Source organism: Melanostigma gelatinosum (assembly GCF_949748355.1).
Source record: "Melanostigma gelatinosum genome assembly, chromosome: 1".
Classification (NCBI taxonomy): Eukaryota; Metazoa; Chordata; class Actinopteri; order Perciformes; family Zoarcidae; genus Melanostigma; species Melanostigma gelatinosum.
This window is the reverse complement of record NC_136634.1, coordinates 19,889,420-19,902,708: the sequence shown is the minus strand read 5'-3', so window position 1 is coordinate 19,902,708 and position 13,289 is coordinate 19,889,420. Positions and strand designations below refer to the sequence as shown.

Below are 13,289 nucleotides of genomic sequence, written 5' to 3'. Positions count from 1 at the left end.
TTTAATTCCTTTTCTTCAAATACACACTGACCAATCAGAGCTCGGTACGTGGACCGTTAATGAATATTACATAATCACACAGTTTAAACTGACAAATGCAAAAAAAGACAGCTGGCAATAAATCTCAGACTGCATGTGTGAAATAGTAAATTAACAGATTCATGACATCACTGCTTCATTTAGAGCATGATAGATCTGACTATAAGTACATGTGTGTATTATGGTAAATTAATGTGTTGCAGATGTGTTTTCATGGCGTGTATGACAATATTTTAGCCTTGTTCTTTCAGCTGTAGCCTTAGTGGTGCGAAACAGACTTTGGAGTAAATAGAAAAGAAATGTGTAAATATTCTCTCATCACACATTCACTGACGCGTGCCGGCTTCTTGAGTCGTGTCTTGCAGTCTCCGGCTACTTTAATGTTTGGTGCGGGTGATTTTAAGTTATGGAAGGAAACTTCCTTACTGCTTAGAATTATATTCATATATATTTTTATTTATTTGCCCAAAAGTCCGTTTCACATCGCTGGGTCTCAGCTGAAAGAATAAGAATACATCAAAGTAAAACATGAACGTGAATACACGTGTTATTATAGTCAGATCTATCGCGTTATAGATGAAGCAGTGATATTATAAATGGGTTAATTTACAGAATGACACAGTTAGTGATTTCTTGCCAGCTGTCCTTCCTGCATTTGTCAGTTTAAACTGCGTTACTTTCAGCCTGAATTATGTTCATGTTCTTGATGTTGGTCTCAGAGTGCACCAGACTGATGCATTTAACTTTAAAATGTACAACATTTTCTTCCAGGTGAGCGTGTCCCCGGCCCCCTCTAGAAAACCAACACTAACTAGAAAATAAAAACTCAATTCGTCTACCGGAACAAGCTAAAGACAGTACCAAATCTGAGCGTGGACTCAATGAGCGATGCTCTCAAATTGAAAGAACACGGTCTTGGATAAAGATAGGATGAAAGCTCCATCGTTCCTCCCCTGTGTGATGTTTCATGTGGTGTGTCAAATGTATTTTATACATTTTGTATAAAACCGTTATCACAAACAGAACCACTATGTCTCTTATATGATTAACAGTGCCATTGATGAATACATAATTCCTTCATCTGATGAGTGTACTTCCAATAATAAATGAATCCAGGTATACATGTGACCTGCCACCTCCCGGCTAGGATCCGTGCGGAGCGCGAGGACGTGCCTCCGTATTTGACGTTTGACAGTTTTCCTGTCTGCTTCGTCTGCCGCTGTGTAGGATTAGCCACTTTCCGGCTTGGAACCGTGCGGAGGCGTGGAGACGCCTCCTATTGCCTTTGGCCATTACCTGTCTTTTCCCTTGACTGAGAGAAATAAACTACCTTGGTTTTGAAATAGAACTCTGCTGTCTGAGTCTGCATTTGGGTCCGTGAAACACCCCACATCATAACAATACAGCTGTTTTCACAATAACTGTATAACCTGGAACCAAGACTGTGATGGCGTCTGTGCAAATTTACAACATGTGATTTCACATTTGATAAAGTCTCTTCAGCGTCATAAAACAGTTCACATTATTTTGGCTGAACTTGAGCTCAAGTAGTCGCGGATGGGTTCGTACGGACTTGAGTACGAGTCTGGTCGGAAATGGTAGATGGGTTGAGGTGGACCATATTGGTTGGTCTTGCGGCATTTGAGGTGATAGATGACTGTGTCGGGAGGATGGATGTGCGGCCTTCCGAAGGAAAATGAAAAGGTACCGGTAGTCGGGTTCGGTGGTAAGGACTTTGGAGGTGCTGGTGATGTCTGCCTTAGGTGACCGGCATCTTCGCCTGCGAGGCGGATGGGGAACGTGGCGTGATCGAGTCTTATGTACTTTGTGGAGTAGTCCAGGCTGGGAATTAGGTGGAGCCTGGTGTTGGGATCTAAAGGAGCGTGTTTGGGTTATCAGCATTTAAGAAACTGAATTCTTGACATCAATAGAATTATTGATGTATGTAACAATTATTAATGATTATTAATATAAACGGGGCACCACCCTGCGAACAGGGACCAATAACCAAACGATAAAACTAAGTCTCATAATTAGTAGTCACTCATAATGTCAATAGTCTGCGTATGACTATACATTCAGTGACAGTGAAGGGTTTTAAGTTCGAGCACAGGCCACTACATACAGTCTTATCAAATACATATGCACAAGTAATCACAGACGACTGCTCCTGAAAGTATAACAGAGTTTATTGAATCAAAATAATAAATGACCAAATCAATTAATATTGCAACCAACAAACGTTATCATACAATTTTATATGCCTAAACTAAAGAATGAATAAAATGGATGAGAGTGTATGTCTGTGTGTGTGTGTGTGTGTGGGTCTGTGGGTGAAAAGGAGGGAGTCTTACAGCTACGCTAAAGACTACAAAGATGGCGGCATCGAGTGACGCTGGCCAAAGGGGAGGGGCCTTAAGAACTACAGCTAAAAACTACCAAGATGGCGGAGTCGAGGGACCCGGACAAAATGGCAGTTAGGCTGCTGTATGTACTCACGTGTGCCTGGGCAGCACGTGATGTGAGGCGCTCGTTTGAACGAGGTTCCCCAGGAGTAGAACTAGGAGCTATGTGTATGTGCGTGTTTCGTGAAAGGAGGAACGAGAAAAAAGGTGGGGGCTCATGAATCAGACTTCTGCGTGCGGTCCGCGTTGTAGTGATAATGGGGGTGTCTGGCGTATCGTACATAACGTGCCGTTGTCGGTAGAACTGCCAGCAGTTATGTACAATAGCCGAGATTCCACACTTCACTCACAGAGCTGATTTAATGAGCAGAGAATACTACACGAAGTGTAGTAAAACCAATGAAAAGAAATCAAATAAATCCCAAGCAAACAGTCATAGTTGATACACGAATACAGCGGAGCTTCTCTGCTCCGTAATGATTGCGTAATACCTCAATATCACGCGACAGTCTTAAACACACAAAAACACGGGAATATCAACATATAAATGAATGGCCTGAATTAAACTTAAGTTAATTTAAGCTAAGCTATGCCCAAATGCCAAGAATCTTACTTGTAGATGCTTCGTTGCAACGTGGAAGTGTTTGTGGCAAAGCTGTCCGTTTTCCTCGTCGGGAAGGGGGACAGGGGGGAGCTTGCGGGTCGGCGCGGCTTTGCAGCGGGCGCTGTGTGTCGCGCGGCGGTGAGCTGGCGCGGCTTCGGTCCGTTAGCGTGGCTCTGGAGCAAACGCAGGTCCGGTCTGTACTCGCTGCAGGGAGAACAGTTAACTTCGGATGAGACGACGTGTCTGCGCGTCTTGCCGGGAATCCTCGGTCACGAGAGGAGCGAGGCTTCGTCGGGCTCCTCTGTGCCGGTTTGTGCACAAAATAAAAAGAAACAAAAAGCAGAGAACGGATCGCTGATGCGGGTTCGTCTCGCGGGCTGAGTGGAGCCGTACTCAACGTGGAACACTGTCGTTTCGTCCAGCGAAATGGCTCGTGACCTGTCAGGGTTTGATGAGGGTTTGAGGGGCTTCCTCGTGGCCTGGACGGGGGTGTCCGAGCGAAGGTGTGCTCCCTGTTCGACCGAGGTCGATTGGAAAAAGCTTAGAAGTGTGAACTAAAAACAGTTTTATAGAACATCGGCTGAACCACAGGGGTCCTGGGGTCTCTTGGCTCTCGGCCAATGAGATTGCCGCGGTTACCATGGTTATTTGGGGGGGGGGAATTCACACCTGAGTGTGAAATCCCTTTGCTCTCCTCAAACTACAACTCAGGATGAGACCTTTGCTTGACAAAGTGAAGGCCTGATTTCTTTGTCCACAGCACATTTTGAAGCCATATGGTGAGACCCCAACACTGGTGATGTCTGCGCAGGTTGGGAGTGGCTGTTTGAGTGCAGCGGCCGAGCTTGGTAAGCAATTCCCAGGAGATGTGGGGATTGCGTGTGGATGGCTCGATAATTGGGCGAGGTCCATGTGGTTACCGGTGATCGATAGCCTGTGTTGTGTTGAACGGAAAGGCAGGAGCGAGGGAAGAGGAAAAGATGCTGGGATGCATGTGCGTGGGTTGGAAGTGCAGATTGGGGAAAAGAGGCTGCAGGGTGAGATATCCCTGATGCAGAGAGTGTAAGGAGGGGGTGCAATACGAACCGGCCCTCTAGAGGGGCTGGTGCGAGTGACTGGCCGTAGTTTGCCCATGCAAACTTGTCTGGGCTTGTCTGGGCGTGTTGTGACTGACGCTGACGCCTGACGCTGGTGGCTCGGCGATCAAGGGAGGTGTACTGCTCCCTAGTTGTGCCATATACCTACCTGTTCTGTTGTTGGAGCGGTCTGTCAAAATTCCTGACTTTACAGACTACCGTCGCCCCGAGGTCACAGACCCAAACAAGTCCTCCCAGGAGAGCAGCGAGGCGAGAAGGTCCTTCTCTTACCTCGTCACTGGAGCGACCGCTGTGGTTGGTGTGTATGCCGCCAAGACGGTGGTCACCCAGTTTGTCTCCTCAATGAGCGCATCAGCAGATGTCCTGGCCTTATCGCAGATTGAGATCAAGCTCGCTGACATCCCTGAAGGCAAAAACATGACCTTCAAGTGGAGAGGAAAGCCCCTGTTTGTCCATCGCCGCACAGAGAAGGAAATCGCAGCAGAGGAGGGTGTGAATCTGGCGGAGCTCCGTGACCCCCAGCATGACAAGGACAGTGATTAACCCCCGCTGGGTCATCGTCCTCGGTGTGTGCACCCATCTGGGTTGTGTGCCCATCGCCAACGCCGGAGACTTCCGAGGCTACTACTGATCCGTGCCATGGCTCCCACTACGATGCTTCAGGAAGGATAAAAAAGGGACCTGCTCCTCTAAACCTAGAGGTTCCCTTCTATGAGTTCACTGAGGACGTAGTCATAGTGGGATAAATACTGGAGCGCTGTCTCAGTTCCTCCCTGTAATATGTATTTTTTAGATGGTTCCATGTGAGTGACATAAAACGTGTGCATTTACTGTTAAAGACATATTTCCAACTCTATGATTGAGCTATTGTCTTTTCCCTTGGAAAAGAGTGAGTTGTTTTTCTTTGATTGATCTGCATCACTTAGCTTGATGTCTTTTGATTCACTGACATTTTATTTATTGTTTTAATCTCCATGGATTTCTTTCATTCCGCACTATTTTTAGTATTTTCCAAACAGCATTATGTGACACAAAAAGTTAAAGAGTGCTTCACAGAAAATGCAAGCAAAGGAATGCGGGCCGGGTGTGATCAGGTCCAATCCCTTTGCTGCCGCACCAATCCTGATATATTGTGTTGGAGCTGTGTGATAAAGTCAAAGGTGGGGCCTGTTTCATGGTGACCTAAAGTTGAGCTGGTAAAAGTGCTCATACACATGAACAAGAGGCCTGGGGAGCACAATGATGAGGATAAGATGATGGTACGATCAAGAAAAGCCACCGGCAATCTAAAAAAGTATCGACAAGTTGTGAACACATTCAGGAATGTGTCTGCCTGTTAATCAACTGGAAGGAACTATAGATCGAGATCAGGATGTTGTTGGTTTGTGACTCCAAAGAATGTGTAGATTGCTTTTTCTAAAGGACCATTTTATGAGTTTGTGTCAGACAAGATGACAATTGTATACCAGTAATGGCAGCAGCAAAGAATGCAAACTGCCAAGTAAGATAAAGAACTATTGAGTCACACTCCAGTCACTGATGGATTTAATCCTGACGAACAAAGTGTGCTATGTACAACTATGAACCAGTGAAGTACAAACCTTTTTCTTTTTATTGATGAAATCATTTAAATACAACATACTGTGCACAGATGCAGGTAAAACCATCGTCTTAAACCTACATTACCATCAAACAGGGTAGGAAATCTACATATTTTTTGGGGGGCAATTTTTGCCCTCACTAACTGACATCCAGGGGCATTTTCAAAAAATTGGGGGCACTTTTTGAAACTTGTGAAATAACATTTAACCGTTCAAAACAATAAATATACTTATTTAGGCTTACAGTATATGAGCAATTGTCATCAAATGGCAATTATAAGACTATTAGGCAGTAGACTACAGATTCAAAGTGTTTTCTTAGATTTATTTAAACAAAAAACAAACAAATCAGACAATCATATTCAATTTCATTCTTATTTCTTTGTGGTTATTTATTGTTATTATTAAATGTTTTAAACTATTAACAATTATTAAGTCGATGATGCCTTGATTACATATACATCAGTCATTGTATGGAATTAGAGAAAAAATATTTTTGTAGCACCTCAAATATTGTGATATTACCCATTTTTGTCCTAAACTTATACATTAGTCATTGTGTGGAATTTTTGAGAAAACCATTTTTATAGCACCTTAAAAATTAAAAGAAATGTGCCATTTGAAGATACAAATTCAGTTCAGTTTTTACTTCGTAAAATATCTCAATTGACTGTCAGTCAGGTTTTATTCATTTCCAGCAACCCTCAAAACAAAGAATCAAGACACTTTATGCACAACGTAGGTGTATTTTACCTTTAACTCACGAGATGCAGGTAGCATGTTTTATACTAAATGTGAATATAATTCATTTAATCTAATTTCCATTATGCAATATGTATACTTTGTTGGCATCTTATTCTGAAAACCGGATGTTCGTCGGAAGAAATCGGATGTTGTCTCATGTTAATCTTTCCGTTAACTTTCAAAGTCCTTCGCTCGCTCCCGATCTGCGCTGTTTGAATGAGTTTACCGTGAATTTCAGGATATAGGTGCACTAAAATGTAAGCGCCTGCTGAGTTGACCGCAGTCGCAGGTCTGATTAAGAAGTACTCCATTTTTTTTTATTCGTTTAGAAAGTTCGGGGGCATTTTTTGCCCCTGTCCTAGTGATATCAGGGGCAAAATGATATTTCTTAGGGGCAGTTTTGCCCTTTGCCCTCGTGTATTTCCGACGCTGCCATCAAATCAATCATCAATATAATCATCAAAACTATTTCAAACTGTACAGTTGGCGCTCATTCAGTGCATAACTTTTTGTATTGAAATATTGAAATCAGTGGAGTTGAACCGCGGTTAATCATGTGTAACTTCAGAGGTGACTCGTGCTGAAAGCTTTTACCACAAACGGAAACTTTACTGCAACCAGAACAGCTAAAGGGGATTGTCTCCTGTGTGGGTATTCATGTGTGCCTTTAGCTCTCTGTTGCGCACAAATCTATGACAGCAAACTGATCAGCTGAAAGGTTTTTCTCCTGTGTGGGTTCTCATGTGTCTCTGTAAATGTGAACGATTGTTAAAAGATTTCTTACAGACTGAGCAGCTGAAAGGTTTTTCACCTGTGTGGTTTCTCATGTGTCTCTGTGAAGTTGAACGATTGTTAAAAGATTTCTTACAGACTGAGCAGCTGAAAGGTTTTTCTCCTGTGTGGGTTATCATGTGTCTCTGTAAATGTGAACGATCGTTAAAAGATTTCTTACAGACTGAGCAGCTGAAAGGTTTTTCTCCTGTGTGGATTCTCATGTGTGTCTGTAAAGTTGAACGAACGTTAAAAGATTTCTTACAGACTGAGCAGCTGAAAGGTTTTTCTCCTGTGTGGGTTCTCATGTGTGTCTGTAAATTTGAACGACTGTTAAAAGATTTCTTACAGACTGAGCAGCTGAAAGGTTTTTCTCCTGTGTGGGTTCTCATGTGTGTCTGTAAATATGAACGACTGTTGAAAGATTTCTTACAGACTGAGCAGCTGAAAGGTTTTTCGCCTGTGTGGGTTCTCATGTGCTTCTGTAAATTTGAACGCTGCGTAAAAGATTTCTTACAGACTGAGCAGCTGAAAGGATTTTCTCCTGTGTGGGTTCTCATGTGCTTCTGTAAATTTGAACGCTGGTTAAAAGATTTCTTACAGACTGAGCAGCTGAAAGGTTTTGCTCCTGTGTGGATTCTCATGTGTATCTTCAGATTGTGTCTCCTGCCAAATGTTTTCTCACACTCAGAGCATCTAAAACGTTTCTCACCAGCGCTACATCTTGAATCACTGGCACGGACTTCATCAGGTTTCACATAGTTTAAACCTGACTGAGGTTCTCTGGTCTTCTTGCAATCACCACCCTCATCAGTGTCAGAAGAGTTTCCAGTCTTCTCATCAGTATCTGGTTCTGGATGTCGATCTGGATCCAAGTTCCTGTCTGGTTCTGGTCCTCCACAGTCCTTTCCATCAGCTTCTGTTCCCATCTGTTTAGTTTGTCTTTGATGAAGCTGTGAGGACTGAGCTTCCTCTTCTTCATCTTCACTCTTCACAGGACTGAATGAGAACTTGACATCAGCCTCCTCCAGACCTTGAAGCTGCTCTCCTTCCTGACTGGTGCAGAGTTCCTCCTGTTCTTCTTTAATATGTGGGGGCTCTGGGTCCTCCTGTTCTTCTTTAATATGTGGGGGCTCTGGGTCCTCCTGTTCTTCTTTAATATGTGAGGGCTCTGGGTCCTCCTGGTCCAGACTGGAGCTCCACTCCTGCTGCTCAGAGGGAACCTCTTCTTTAACCAACAACAGCTGCTGGATGTCTGCAGGAAAACAGTAAACACACACAGAGGCGTTACAAAGACATTTTAGAATTGAGCAAATAATCTCCTGGACATACACTTCCAGAGTATCAACAGAACCAGTTCCCCAGGAGAATTATATTCGATGAACAGAAGACGGTAGACAATCTACAAGTGTTAACAATGCATTAAGTCAAGCATCAAAAACATAGATCTATGGTTTCACAAAACACAAGAATTGATTAAGTAGCCCTAGCAACAGACACAAAGTCAGGGCTCCGTATACGCATCTCTCCTCTCAGTGTTTTGTGAGCCCTGTATCTTTACACTTTATTTGACCTTGTCCAGCACAGGGACGCATTATCTTCACCCACACACAAGCCAGGGTTGGGCCACATTGTGTGTGGGAGTCCTGGAGTCTCAGGGATGGGGAAGGTGCTGTTCCTGCAGGTTGCTACACAACATCCCACCGCCTAACCCGATTCACAACACAACTAGTTATAAGTTTTAAGCTACCACCTGCATGTCAGAGCTCCCTCTTTGTACGGGGAGCGCGTGAGTGCCTCATCCGGAGAGTCAAATCTTTGCTCTATGACACACGCAACACTATTGCAAATTAACACACACACACACATAATACTGTTATGTTCAAAATTTCTCAAACAAAAGGTAAAAGAAAAAGCCCCCCTCCTTGTTCCTTTCTGACAATAATGTGCATCGTCTCATTTTCTGGACAGTTCTTTTGCCAGTTGAAGGTTCTTTGCCAAAAAAAACAAGCATGTCAACATGCTCTTCACTCAGCCTGGAACGCCGAGGACTGCAGATAATGCCTGATGTGCTAAACACTCTTTCTGATGCACAGCTTGTGGCAGGAATGGACAAGTGCTGTCTGGTAAAACAAGCAAGATTTGGCAGAGTGGCTGAGTGGATCTTCCATCAGGTCAAAGGATCTTCAGTGGCACTTATTTCTTTCATGTGTTTGTACTGCAGGAATTCACTTTTCAGTTGGTCAGCTGGTTGCAAGGGGTCACTAGCCTGGCCCTCTTCTGACCCCTTCTTTTCAGATTTGATGGTTGACAGCAGACTTTTTAGGTCAGTTTTCCTTTTTTTTGTCCCTCTTGACCTTCCTCTTGCTGCGGATGCTGCTCTCCTGTTTTGGTGACGGACTTGATGTGGGACTCGAAGGAAAGGGTGGAGTCCAGGATGACACCCAGGTTGCAGACTTCAGGAGATGGGGAGATGGAGCAGCCGTCAACCTCGAGGATGAAGTCACCAACCTTCCGGAGCAGCGCCTTGGGTGCCACAACCATGAGCTCTGTCTTCTTGGTGTTGAGTTTGAGGAGATTTGATGACATCCAGGTTTTTATTTCATGCAGGCAGTTGACAAGGGACTGAGGGGGGAACTGGGAGGATGGAGTAGTACTGAGATAGATTTGAGTGTCATCAGCATAGCAGTGGAAGTTCAGTCCATGATGGCAGATGATCTTGCCGAGGCGGAGCATGTAGATGGTGAAGAGGAGGGGGCCAAGCACAGAGCCTTGGGGCACGCCATGATTGACTGGGGCTAGGGGGGAAATAGAGCGTTGATGGAAACAAACTGTTCCCTGTTATGGAGGTAGGATGAAAACCAGGAGAGGGCGGTGCCAGTGACCCCTAGAAGGTCAGATAGGCGGTTGAGGAGGATGGTATGGGAGACAGTGTCAAATGCTGCAGAGAGGTCCAGGAGGATGAGGATGCTGAGGCGGCCAGAGTCAGCAGCAATGAGGAGATCGTTGATGATCTTAATGAGGGCGGTCTCCGTGCTGTGTTGGAGTCTGAAGCCGGATTGGAGGGGCTCATAGAGCTCATGGTTGGACATGTGGAGATGGAGTTGGCCGGCGACTACTCTTTCCAGAGTCTTACTGAGGAAGGGGAGGTTGGAGATCGGCCGGTGGTTGTGGAGGTCATCAATGTCCAGGCCAGGCTTTTTGAGGATGGGGGTGACTGAGGCAGTTTTGAAGCTGGTAGGGACAATACCAGATGCCAAAGAAGCGTTGATGATGTCCACCATGTAGGGGCAGAGGGTGGGTAAGCAGTCCTTGACCAGGGCTGTAGGCATGGGGTCCAGGGAGCAGGTGGACGTCTTGGCCGAGCTGACCAACTTGGCCAGTTGGGGAGCATCCACAGGGGAGAAGGAGGAGAGGTCACAAAGGGAGAGGTGCGGCGCTGAGGGGGCGTTGCCAGGTGGCTGAAGTGCGGGTGGAGGGGGAGGGGCTGGTGTCAGGAGCTGCTGGTGGATGGAGTCGACTTTCGCCTGGAAGAAGTTGAGGAATTTGGAGCAGAGATCGGGAGCACCAGAGGGATGGGGGGCGTCAATGGGGCGGAGTAGGCGGTTGATGGTGGAGAACAATGATCGAGGGTTGCTTTGCTGGGCACCGATCAAACGAGAGTAGTATACAGTTTTGGCCTGAGAGAGAGCTTCCTTGTAGGTTTCCACATGGTCACGAAAGGCCAGGAGGTGGACCGTGAGGCCAGTTTTTTTAGAAAGCCTCTCCAGCTGGCGACCAGAGGCCTTCATGCTGCGGAGTTCGGAAGTGAACCAGGGGGCAGGGCGGGTGAAGGAAACAGTCCGGGTTTTGATGGGGGTGAGAGAGTTGAGACTGAGGGATAAGGCAGCGTTGTAGTGGGCTACCAGGCCATCCACGGTGGAGTCGGAGGGAGCCGAGGCCATGTGGGTAGCTATCAGGTTGGATAGGGCTGGTGCACTCACAGTCTTGATGTTCCTAAACATGATGGTGCGTTTAGGATGCTGCCTGGGCAGGGAGACAGGAACAGTGAAGAGGATGGCGTGATGGTCAGATACAGCCAGGTCCAGACGCTGTAGGTCGGGGGGTGGTGGGCCGGTAGAGCACACCAGGTCCAGTGTGTGGCCTTTGTTGTGGGTGGGACCCTTGACATGTTGCTTGATGCTGAAACAGTCCAGGAGTGACAGGAATTCAGTAGCAAACTTGCAGTTGCTGGAGTCCACATGAATGTTGAATCGCCAAGCAGGAAAATTGATGGAGACATGGAGAAGAGAGAGGTGAGCAACTCAGAAAGCTCAGACAGGAAGGTAGTGGAGGCTTTAGGTGGGCGGTAGATGAGGGCGACCAGGAGCGGAGCAGACCCAGCCAGTTTGAAGACAACACACTCGAATGAGGAGGTTGTAGGTACTGGGAGCTCTTTGACCAGGATGCCGGCTCGGTGGATAACAGCCAGTCCACCGCCACGACCCAGGAAGCGGGGCTTCTGGATGTATACATAGCCTGGGGGTGTGGCTTGGTTGAGTGTCACAAAGTCCTGCTGATTTTGCCATGTCTCTGTTAGGCATAGAATGTCAATGCTTCTGTCAGTGATAATGTCGTGAATGAGTAATGCTTTGTTGTTGAGGGAGCGAGTATTCAGCAGCATAAACGTTGCAGTGTTCGTAGATGCTGGGGAGGACGAGGAGGGAGAAACCAGCACACTGTCAGCACAGACCAGGGACCTCAGGTAGATAGAGCGAACGTGAGGATTGGTCGGATGACGTCGATTGTTGTGATGACGACATCGCAGTGCGACGGACCGACTGTCGGATACAACTGCGGGAATAGGAGTTTTGGAGTAGAAAAACTTGCGTCGGGATGCCCGGTGTATGTAGCGGGCATGACGGGCAGTAGTCCGAGAGACTTGATAACTGCGAGGCAGTCAGGGATGGTGTGGCTGGAAAAGTTTAGGAGTTCCAGCGGAGAGTATTGTAGGAGCACCATGAAGAGAACAGAGAGCCAGCTAGCAGCCGGCACCATTAGCCGTTCAGCTCCTTCAGCTCATCTCTGCTATGACTTTTTTTATTTCTAACCTTTAAACTTTTTGAATGATTAACCTTTTAGCAACTTTTTTTTAATGGGTTTCTATGGAGAAGATTTTCAAATCCTCTTAAACTTCTTCAACTTTCAAATCCTTCAACTTCCTCATACTTTCAGCTACAGACACCATTTCAACTTTCAAATGTTGAGAAAACCCTCAACTATTGCCAACATGATTCAGCTTTTTGATATCTTTTAAACTTTTTGAACTGCAGCAATTTAACTTTTATGATTTTTCAGCCCTTTTCTGACTTTATAATGGGTGTGTATTGCGCAGCTTAGAGTGCGTGATGTCACCGCTAGAGTGAAGAGCAGCTTGAGATTCTTGTGGAAAAAACATTTCTGTTTTGCCACTGTGTCCACAATCTTCACTCTTCATGCATAATTTCTGGATGTAGAAGTAGCTAATATTGTCCTTGTCGTAGAAAAATTACTGTGGACTCCCACAGATTTCCACATTTGACACGGAAGCCGTTAATTGCGAGGAAAACCAACTTTCTGCTCCATAGAGACCAATGTTAAATTTTGCTCCAAAAACATTTTTGGAGACACCGGCCCGGCAGCCACTTCCTCTACCCTGTCTGGCGGCTCTCGCCCCAGCCGCAGAAGACCAGTGTCCCTCGGGGCTACTACAGCCACCAGCTCCGGACTTTCCATCGCCGGTCCCTCATCCCGCTCTGCCCCCTCTTGTGCCTCCCACGGTCCCCGGCTGCCTGCCAGCAGCACATCACCACTGAGCCTGCCTGCTGAGGAACACCGCCACCTTCCCCCGTCTCCTGGTCAGCGCATCTCTATTTTGCATTTGAATTCACGTATAAATCAGAATTTATTAACTATTGTTACGCATAAACATTATTATAAGTATGTATTTTAGAGTTGTAATAATAAAATATGATTATTATTTCAGAGCCTTCAACATCGGCTGCGGGAC

The 13,289-nt window shown here is 45.9% G+C and overlaps 1 pseudogene across 1 annotated transcript; it reads left to right on the top strand.

Moving 5' to 3' along the window:
- The first annotated feature begins 4,040 nt into the window (after positions 1-4,040).
- LOC306781566 (cytochrome b-c1 complex subunit Rieske, mitochondrial-like) lies at positions 4,041-4,891 on the top strand (annotated as a pseudogene). The gene is made up of 2 exons: positions 4,041-4,085; positions 4,311-4,891. The product of its transcript is annotated as a cytochrome b-c1 complex subunit Rieske, mitochondrial-like (transcript).
- The last annotated feature ends 8,398 nt before the right edge of the window (positions 4,892-13,289 follow it).